The sequence below is a fragment of the Protopterus annectens genome, chromosome 5.part1 (genome assembly GCF_019279795.1).
Source record: "Protopterus annectens isolate FY-2018-M chromosome 5.part1, PAN1.0, whole genome shotgun sequence".
NCBI lineage: Eukaryota > Metazoa > Chordata > Ceratodontiformes > Protopteridae > Protopterus > Protopterus annectens.
Window position 1 is genome coordinate 116,966,495 of NC_056736.1, and position 10,499 is coordinate 116,976,993.

The window sequence follows — 10,499 nt, forward strand, 5'->3', positions numbered from 1 at the left end:
ACTTCCAGATCTCTGTGAATGAGGAACACATCAACAATTTGCAGCAGACTCAAGAGGAAGAGAGCAAGACTGACGCCCCCCTAAACTGCCCCAATGGCGCGGAGTTGCTGCAGGGGCTCAAAGCAAAAGTCACTTTGCAACAAAACAGATGCGCCAAGTGCCATCCAGACCCCCTCCCACAAATGAAAAATGATATTCGACTTCCACATTCTCCTTGTCTGTTTCCTCTCACTCATGACCACTGCCCGTGAAAGACAAGTAAAGCACAAGGCTCCCTTGTCCCCCTCCCCAAAAAAAAGTCTCAAGATTTTAAAAAATTCAAAAGAGCACGGGTGCCATCATAGCAAAAGAAAATGCTCACCGTGATCACAACGCTGCACAAGTTCCAGTCCCTTTTTTTCGTTTTACTGTGACTTCGCACTATTCAAAGTAATCCAACAAACTCCTAATACAGACCAAGTTTCGTTCGATTTGCATAGTCCCAACAAATCCTCAAAAGTTAAGTCCAAGCGATCCCAATTACAAGCCTCTTCGATGTATGCAATTCCTCTATGCAGCAACAAGAATCCCTACTTTCCTGCAATGAACACGATGGTAGAATGTGATTGCCAAAAAAACTTTATGAAAAATAAACTATTGCAGCAAATCCAATGCACTAGAACAATTCGTTTGTCTTCCCAAACTGCCAAAAAGCCTGCACGATGTGTTGCTACTGGTCGTTGTTGTCGGGTTTCCCTTCTGCAATGGTTAGGTGGGAGGGGGATAGTGAAGGAGTGAACTAGTGTTGTGTATTTAGGCTGAATGAGATCTGAGCTAGGCTCAACTCAGCCTCCTAGCTTTCTTTCCGGAGGTAGGTTGGGCTCTGTGTATGCATGCAACAAATGGCGTCATGTGGATGTGAGGAGGAACAGAACAGTTGTTGTCCCAGAGGATATATCGCATCCGGTCCCTGCTCATTGGCTCCATAGGGCTACATTCTCTCACACATTCATGTTACTCTGCCAGCGGCTGCAGCACCTCCGACGAGCCGCCAGCATTTAAATGGGAAATGCCTGCGCGACTTGTCATGTAAGGAGGCGATGGGGCCCCCAACTAGCGATGACTGCAGTATAAGCCGAACTGTATTTATAAAGATTTCATGGCTGCGCATTATTGGAAATAGTTATGTAATTACTTAAAAGGGTGAAACATTAACGCAGGGTGATGTGTTAGGAAGTGAATGCAGACTCGTGTATTGCATAGCTTTTAACTCCTTGCCTCCAAAATTGGGGGCACATCCACAAATAATCGTGAACAATTAGAGACAGTTTAACTCGAGAAGTAGGCAGAATAAGAATTTGTGAATTAGCATGTAGTTTCTAAAGTTAAATAAATGTATAAGTGACTATTGTCCATTACATTTTTTTTCCAAAAAATTACAGTGGTATATAAGGATCAGTAGTATAGAGCAAAAATATGACCCCATAACATCCATAGTTGATAGACATGTCCTCTTATTGTTTTATTGTCACTTTACACGTTACCAAAACATGATGCTGTGGCAAGAATGTGAAAGACAGTGGTATGCTGCATCTGTCAAGTACTTTAGTGTTTTACCTCTCAATCGTCCAAATGTTCGCAGACTGTCTAGATTTTTACCTCATATTTTCGGTCTGTTCCTCAAAATTTGCGGTTTTCTGGCAAATCTCTGACGACTGAAGTGACTAAATAATAGTAAATAATGACAGCCATTTGAGTTTTACACTTAATATCCTTCAGTAAACACACAGTAATACGAACATGTTATTATAGACACTTTCTAAGTTTATAAGAGCAATATTTAAAATCTGTCCTATTTTTGGGGCCTTTGCCCCTCCATTATTTCCGGCTTTGTCCAGGTTTGTTGTGCTGAGAGGTTGAGATGTATGGTTTTCTTTAATACTGCTGTTTTTTCACACATTCACTTAACGGCAGGCACGGGGTTATTATTCTGAACACAACTCCAGTATGTGGCAAATCTACACTTTGAAGACGCCTCTAAAAACAACGTTCAGTAGTTCCATAATAATCAAAACTATCTCATGGAATGCATAAATACCCATCTGCCTACTGTCTTCCAATGTTTCAGAATCTTTCTTGACCTTTTACTGACAGAAATAGTACATTTATTTGCAAAATGTAAAAAAAAAAAAAAAAAAAACTCATAAACTGTTGGTAGAATGCAAGATAAAATGTGAAAGCAAACCACACCAAAAATGAAACACCAGATATGAGAACATAAAATTAGAAAATGTTTAAAAGTGAAAAAAAAAAACAAAGAAAAAAACAGCACACTGGGATGAAAATCAGTAAACAAACAGCAAATAAAAATAGCAAAAAGACATGGGCTATTCAGCAGAATGATCACATTTATGTACTTACATAAGTCTAAAAATAAACATTTGTAACTATAAGTAGTGAACATCGGGAACATCAGTGCTCACACCAAGGCCATTAGAGAGTCAGTCACTGGCTGCTGTTTTTCTTCTTGAAGCAGTTCTATATAGCTGTATCTGAAATTAATATTAACTCACTAATGCTAGGCAAGTTAACTGAATCATGACTTAAACTCTGTATAAAAGTTAATCTAAGTCCAAAATAGAATTAGTTCTGCACTGCTTTTGATATAGCTGCATTTGTTCCTTGAAACAGGTGTTGAATTTTTGTTGTTCTCAGAACCTGCAAAATGACAGAACTGTCTTAATCTTGTTGCACATGATTGGATACATGACAACCATTTGAGTTTTACACTTAATATCCTTCAGTAAACACACAGTAATACGAACATGTTATTATATACACTTTCTAAGTTTGTTTGTTCATACCTCTCAAACTTTTAGTGCAAGAAATCTGGACAAGGCCCAAAATAATGGGGGGGGGGAGGGTACAAAATGGAAAAGAGGGATTGTGGATGGATGGGGACAGAGGCCCAAAAATATAGACACATTTTAAATATTGTTGTTATAAACTTAGAAAGTTGCTAAAACATCAGATTATGTCAGTATGCCTTTTCTGAAGGATATAGAGGCAAAAATCTGGACATTCTGTGCAAATCTGGACAGCTGAGAAGTACGTTCTGTGTGTGTGTGTTGGGGGGGGGTAGATGTGTGCAAATCTAGCTCTTTGAATGCCTTCCCTTTATGGGGGTTCAACTGTTTCTTTCATAAAGAAATTGAAATATAAAGTGGGGCTTAATATTGGAAGGTAAATAAGAAGGTGTAGTAGAAAGTTTTGTTGTTTAGAAGGGGATGGGAGTTATAAAGGGAGAGGGTTTTTTTTGTGTAATGGTTATGATGTTTACTTTGCAGACACAGGGTATAGGGTTTGATTCTTACCTTTATACACTTTCTGCTTATTGGGTAAACAAGTAATTTTTTGCAGACTGATTACTTAGTATGAATCTATGAGACAACAAAGAAAAACGAAGTTACCCAGATGAGGAGCACATGGATGCCGACATGGAGATCCTCCAGAAGGGCCTAAATGAGACTGATGCATGGTGTCAAAGCCATGGTCTCAAGCTAAATGCAAAAAAATGCATAGTAATCCCCTTTGGAAAAAACAGAGTACCTGCAAACTACAACATAGGAGGTAATCCCCTGAAAACATTTTTACATTTTGTCAAGCAAATAGTCTGAAGTAACACCTCTATGTAGTATTTCAGTTTTGTTTTAGCATTTTATTTTCATAATCATATTCAGCCTACTTTTATATCATTTTTTCTACATAATGATATATAGTCTGTTGCCTCTGTTTGTGTCTCCGTAAAGTTAACTGTGTTGTGTCTCATGGGCAGAATTCTCATTTGTAGTGTCTAACTGAACAATCCGCGGTGGTGCAGAGGTAGCGTTGTTGCCTCACAGCAAGAGGTTCTCCCGTTCGATTCTCGGCTGGAGTGCGGGGAGTGCCTTCTGTGTTGAGTCTGCATGCCCTCCCCGTGGTTGGGTGGCGTTCGAAAGACATGCGTAAATGGGCATGCCTTCATTGAAGGTTAAACGTCAAGCTGGCACCTCAGCGTTCGTCAAAATCTACTGCCAATCATTAGCGGACCGGAGTTACCGAAGCAGAAAGACAACAACAAGTGTCTAACAAAACAATTCACAGATAATTAGTTATAGCAGCTTTTTTCATGTGGGATTCCACTTCCAAATAGTAAAGTACCTCTTTAATTTGTTTTAAATCTCTGAAACATGAAATTAAATTATTTTAATGAAAGACAGAGAAACATATTAAATATATATTTTAATTGTTTTTAATGAATGCATTTTATGTTACAATGTTCATTACGTATTTATACTTGAAATGTTTTCTAGTATGACTTTGTACTTTGAATGACTGGTTTTACTTTAAGTATTAATTGGTTTGATTTAATTGGTTTGATTACTGTTTAAGTATATTTGGCTAGGATGTGTTTGTTTGAAGGTCTGAAGAAGCGATGTGTGTATCATGAAAGCGCTTACCTGAGTGAATAAATTTACCTTGGATTTTACCTATGTTTCATTCATTCTTGGACTGTGTTTAAACCAGGACATTCTGTGCCTTGGTTACTTCACCATCTATTTGTGGATTTTTATGACTTTATTTTACCTTGGTGGAGTATTTATCCTAGCTGTTTCCTGTCTAGTGTTTACCTCTTTAATTTGTTTTAAATCTCTGAAACATGAAAAGTTTCATTAGGAAAAAATGAAGTTAAGCTGCAACCTTTCCAAAACATCACATATCATAAAATATTAAAATGTATACGTACATTTTGTTAAGTATGTCCATGTCTGACAGCTAAACCAAACAAGTGTATGGACAGTAGGATGGTTGGAGGGACATGTAGCTAAGTACATGGTTTGTACTACAGGAATCTCTGCATGGATCAAATACAGGAGTGGGGAGACAAAAATAGAAAGTCAGTGTGTGCCACTTAGGGGACTGTGCAAGGGAATGCATTTGCACATATAATAATACATACTACACAAGTAAGAGAGGAATACAGATTACCTCTAAGAAACACTTCATAATATCACTACTTTACACTTTTTAATGTTTTTGGAAAGTATGTTAGTGGGCCCACTAGTCTTATTTCTTTATTTCTATACTGCCAGATGAATTGATAGAAACGTGATGTATATATATATATATATATATATATAGCCATAAAACCAGGACAGCACAGACAAAACAGTGAATACAGTAATGTCCATTTTGCTGTTCTGCCAGCTGTCGCAGTATTCCTTTTCTGAAGACTGCTGAGTATGTATAGACAGAGATTTGTTAAATGAGGTAGGGACTATCGACATTTAAAGGAGAACACAGTGTAACCACTGCCTGAAAAAACTGTTAAGAAAATAGTCATCTGATGGATTGGCTGTTACATATTCAGTACACAGTAAGTCTGTACTCTAGATTTTGACTAACTTGCCCACTTTCTTGACACATGGAACAAATTAAATCTTTGAGGGTGACTAATCCATTCATCCATCCATCCATCCATCCATCCATCCACCACCCCTTTTTCCCATTTTTACACATGGGGTTGGGACGTGATTTTAATGGTGACAATTATCTAGAGCCAGGGTTCACACCACTGGGTGGTTAGCCCTGCCATGGCTGTTCTTCTGTACCACAAACTCACACGTACATCTATAGCCAATTTAGAGTGCCCAATCCATCTACTGCATGTCTTTGGTATGTCTTGTTTGGACAAAGGTAACATATATTTAAACCATCCTTCCATAGCATAATGTTACCTGACAATTATCGATGGGATACTCTTCAAACCCTTTTCTTTCTCTAGCCATGTATAGTATTACCATTTGTACTTGAGTCCATGGCCTAGCAGCAATATTTAACACCTCTTGAGCTGTTCTGCACTGAAATCTGAAGCAGAGTACCTCCTTCTAACAAATCTTGTTGCATTCTTGTTGGATGACTAGTATTCAGCAAAATGTTTGCATCCAAGCAGGATAGCCAGCATATGTTAGCCTTATCCCCAGTACCTCCCTTGTTCTCCTCTGCATCTTTTTAAAAAAAAAGAGAGCCACATTCTAAAACAATCTGTGCTTGAGTAGCATGTTACCCTAAGCACTTATAAACCCCTTGATTCCAAAGAAGAGCTCAGGAATACCTCAAGCCAAGAAGGGCACTGAGGCATCTGGGAGTCCTATATCAGATTCCAAATTGGAATTTAAGCTCACACAACTACATAAAACATAAAAATGGAGCATCACATTCAAGCAGCATGCATGACAGTGCAAAGGCTCCACCTCTAGGCGGGATCTGGTACTGTAGTCAATTATCTTTCTCTAGAAAAAATGTCCACCAAGCCAGTTCCCACATACAGGTTGAGTAGTATCAAAATGTATTTATTTATTTCAGTTTGATGACCAGGGTGATCCACTGGGCTCAGGAGCCCGTTTTCAGTGGAGGCCCGGGGAGAAAAGCTCCACCTTACATAGTAAACAATTTAATACAACAGATAAAATTAAGATTCAAGGATACAGGTACATTGAGATACAACAGATAAGATTAAGATTCATGGATACAGATACGTTATAAGTCAGTGACATTATGAGGTACAGTAGTTGTATAGCATGTGAGTCATATGTTGACATGGGTGTTTCAAAGGTAGAAATAGAGTCTGGGTATTATTATGGCAGAAAGGCAGAACAATTATAAATGTTAGGGACAGGGGAAAAGGGAAAGCAAATTATTTATAATATATACATTATATACACAAGATAGCACTAAAGAATAGGTAAAATCCAGGGGAGCAAAGTTGTTAGAAGTAGAAGTAGCATGCAAATGCAATTAGAGTAGAAAGAGTAGATGGCTTGGTGGGGAGAGTGCAGTTGCACTTCCAATTAGAGAACAAGTAGGAATGGAGTTGGATTTTGAAGTTGTCAAGGTTTTCTATAATTTGTAGTGAAGGAGGAAGAGTATTCCATTTTTTTGGCTAAGGAAAAAATCGATACCGCATTCATCATGGCTGGGAAGGACCATGCGCATGCACTATAGCATCTGTTCGGATGTTGTCCCATAACAGCAGTAGGGCCACCTTAAAAATATTTTTTGGGAGAAATTATAACTTGCCCATAGCATGCTCCAGCCCCCATAATAGCAGGTTATATAATAATATTTGGGGCCTGTAAAATATCTGCCTTACTCTCCAGACCAGTTATAGCTACTGTACAATAGGTGAAGTAGTCTTCCTTGCTTAATTTGAATACAGGGTCCCCATCATAGCCATAGCATCTAAAAAACAAAAGCTCATCTGCTCTGCAGTCTACTGAAAACAAATTCTGCCGATTCATTTCCTGCCCCCCCCCCACCTTCAGGAACACCACTGCACTACCGTCTCCAAAGCCTAATGGCTACATGTCTCTTACAGGGTTAAACTAGTCCAAGGGTCTCTTCTTTTCAAACTACTTCAACCGGGTACCTCTTATCTCTTGCAACTATATTCCATAATAAACCCACCCCCTACAAATCTGCAACCTGTCCCAGTTAACTCCCTAACTCCAGACACTTCAAATGAAACTTCACTGTATCAAGCATTCCTTATCCATTTTTGTACCCAAACTGTGTCAGTCTCTCCCCCTCACCTAAAAGAAATCGCCTCTTTCCCTACATTCAAAGCTCAGCCTAAAGAACACCTCCATCAAAAATCTAATTGCAAGTGTTTTTCCACTGGATACATAACCTAACTCCCTCCTGACCTGCATCACTCCTACTTTGATACTTTGTTCTCACCTGCTTCACTCTCATATTTACTGCTAACATTAATTCACACCTTTTTCCTGCTCGGTTAATATTTACATATTGTATCAATTGTCTATGGGATCATTTACCTTATGTCATTATTCTGTTTGTGAATTTGCTCTATTTTATTTCTTTGTGAATTTCTTCACTCAGGCTGTGCCTGCAAATTGTCTATTGTGATCAGTGAACTACCCCAGTAAAATAAATACAGAAATAAAAATAAATAAATGTATGCATAACAAAGTTGTGAAAGTTATGTATGCTTTACAACATCCAACATACACCTAGTTTTCTGGAGTTGGGTGCTATCATATTTTCATTGTGGCATTATGCCACGTGCTCAGGTTAGCTCAGAATACACAGTATTTAAGTAATAAGGTGCACTAACTTGGCATGTTTCTGAATCATATAGATCCATCATTACATAACATTCCTTCTGCAGCTAGGCGAGCCTGGCATAGCATCCAAATTCTTCTAAGTGGACGCCTCCACTCACATCATTAAGTCTTACTGGGAAACAGACCATAAAATGTGGTAGCATTGCTGAATGGCACAGCTTATTTTGAATGGTATTCAAAGTTTTGCGGGCCTAGTCTATCAATTTTGCTTGAATAGCACATTAATATATTTACCCAGACAGTTCCAGTAGTAGTAGGAGCAAAGGGTCTTATAAAAAAGAATTTACAATCGTACTTAGATAAGTTACTGTTACATGTAACTCCTTACGAATTGCAGAAGGAGTCATTACTGGGCACATTGCGGGTGCAGCAAAGAACATCTGGCTAGCATCATAGACTGAAACAATACTAATTTCATGAACTTTAATTATACTTTGACTTAGGCATGGGTCCATTCCTGTCATGGTATTAGAAACCCAAAAATCTTCGAGAAATTAGAAAAGTGAGTTTACAAATTCAGCTAGAAAGTCATAGGGTAAACCAATGGGTGGCAGTGAGGGTGCTACTCGGGGATCAGTTCTTGGCTCATACTTATTTGGTTTATGCATTATGGATCTCAACAGTCCCATTGATGTTTATTATTGTCAATTATAGACAATATTAAAACTGGCAATGCTACTGCTTATTTGGAATATCATAAAATTTGCTTAGGCAAGCTAAATAATTGGGCAGTGTCAGACAATATGGTTAGTAACAAAACACAATTAATTTTCAAGGGTAGAGTTACAACTGACAATCACTATTATTTATCAGGTATAGAAACTGAGTCTATTAATACCTATAATGATCCTGATATTATGGTGGATAGGAACATAAACTTTAAGGTGCGTATAGAGAGCATATGAAAATACTTTCATAAGCTAACAAGATGCATCAGGAGATATATTAATGCAAGGACTGCTATTATAAAAACATACATATATTCTATAGTTTTATTATACCAAAATTAAAAATAAGCAGTATATTTATTTATTTATTTGTTTGCTCGCGTATGTATTTTTCTTCACTGACAGGGATAAGTCTGACTGGGCAAAGCCTACTTTCAGAAGAGTCATGGAGAGAAATGCTCCATCAGATACATTTAGGATACTCATGAAAAAAAAAAAAAACACAAATATTTTACAAGGATGCATTACCAGATAGTTCTTAAGACATCTATATACTAGTAGGTAATTGTTTTGCAGTGACAATATACAAAGAAAAAACAGGTATTTCTTCTGTAGTGACATTACGCATGATATTAAATTCCAAGTATAAAACATTTGGTATGCAAAGAGTTCCTGTGCAATATATGTGACAAACATGCATTATATATGACTTATAAGACATGGGTAAGGAAGGTTTCAATATAGATGTTAGGAATAAATAAAACAAAGGTAAGAAGTGTTAAACATTAGTTAGTAGGTAGATAATAGTTAAAGCTAGAAGAGGGATATAGGCATTGTATAGCTGATGAGTCAAGGATAGTGAGGGTAAGAATACTAGGAAACTTACTGACACAGAACCTGGTTATAAGACAGCGGTAGGAGGTATTAAAAGGACATGGATAAAGTGGGACAATCAGAAAAAAACTAGAATGAAGGTAATTGAGGAAGAGAGATAGAAAGGTTTGTTGTATAGAAGTAGTCTTAAAGGGATAGGGGATATAACGTAACAAAGGAAAATGGAGCTACCTAGGGGAGGAACATGGAAAACCTTTTGCCCCCATTTATAAAGAAGCCTTTAAGAAATATCAAGGCAGTATAACATTATTTTGCAAAGCTCTTTAAGTAAGTAGTGAGCTTAGACTATAAAAGATGCTTAGGTCACATGGGGATATTTTCATTAAAGTTTATTTACCATAGAGATAATCTTTTTCAAATTTCTAATGCAACAAAAAGATAATCTCATGTGGGAATATCTAGGACAAAAAAAAAAGAACAGATATCTTAAAAAAACAGGTTATTAAGATATACAAATAAAACAACCATATTTGCAATTTTGTTTTCTAAAAGAGTCCTTGAATGTATACTTCCTGTGCAGACAAGACTGAGTGACAAAACACATACTTTTAAGAAAATGACTGATGGATACTGAAAGGGAATCTGTGATTGTTTTAGGTTGTTTGAAAGAGACTATGATGCATGAGCCTGTTGTATTATATTGCATTTTACAGACAAAAGAAGTATCTGCATGGAATTAGGCACTTGTATAATTAGTCATATGTTAGATTTGTTGAATTGTGGATGTTGGATGAAGTGAGTCCCGCATGTTAGTGAGTACTGCTTAGAAATT

At 37.3% G+C, this 10,499-nt stretch overlaps 1 protein-coding gene across 1 annotated transcript in view; it reads right to left on the reverse strand.

The window, feature by feature from the left end:
* Positions 1–909, reverse strand: part of SPRY2 (sprouty RTK signaling antagonist 2) — a 13,472-nt gene extending 12,563 nt beyond the window's left edge. Inside the window, exon 1 of the mRNA XM_044072920.1 lies at positions 362–909. The gene's annotated coding sequence lies outside the window, so the exon portion shown is untranslated. The remainder of the gene's footprint in view (positions 1–361) is intronic.
* Positions 910–10,499: the final 9,590 nt, after the last annotated feature.